General features: G+C 39.4%; 1 protein-coding gene across 1 annotated transcript in view; it reads right to left on the bottom strand.

The window, feature by feature from the left end:
• Nucleotides 1-330, bottom strand: part of LOC105815276 (zinc finger CCCH domain-containing protein 13-like) — a gene marked incomplete at both ends in the record, with an annotated part of 7,766 nt that overhangs the window by 5,938 nt on the left and 1,498 nt on the right. The gene's annotated exons all lie outside the window — the stretch shown is intronic.

The following is a 330-nucleotide window of genomic DNA, read 5'->3' as shown; positions in this document are numbered from 1 at the left end:
ATGCAATTAAATAGTCAATATTAATTGTAACAATAAGAACATCAACGAATAAGATTTCACGAAGCAACTGCAGAGTTCTGCCCAGGGTGCCACCCATCACGTAACACATATGCTACAGCATGGCAGCATGAGTTTCCTGTGCACCGTGCAGCTCCCAAGGTAAAGAGACATGTGAGTTACATAAGCTTCACAACGCCCCAGGGTTCAAAACTAGTGTGAGTTTAATACAACTCACATGGCAGTTAATGTGTTAAATTAAATTATCTAAAGATCTCTTTTTCTAAGAAGAGAAATTCATGGCCCAAGATAGATCCTGGATAATATCAGGGA

The sequence above is a fragment of the Propithecus coquereli genome, unplaced genomic scaffold (assembly GCF_000956105.1).
Source record: "Propithecus coquereli isolate 6110/MARCELLA unplaced genomic scaffold, Pcoq_1.0 Scaffold3244, whole genome shotgun sequence".
In the NCBI taxonomy this organism is placed as follows: domain Eukaryota; kingdom Metazoa; phylum Chordata; class Mammalia; order Primates; family Indriidae; genus Propithecus; species Propithecus coquereli.
Note: the sequence above shows the minus strand (reverse complement) of the source record. Positions and strands in the feature narration are given on the sequence as shown.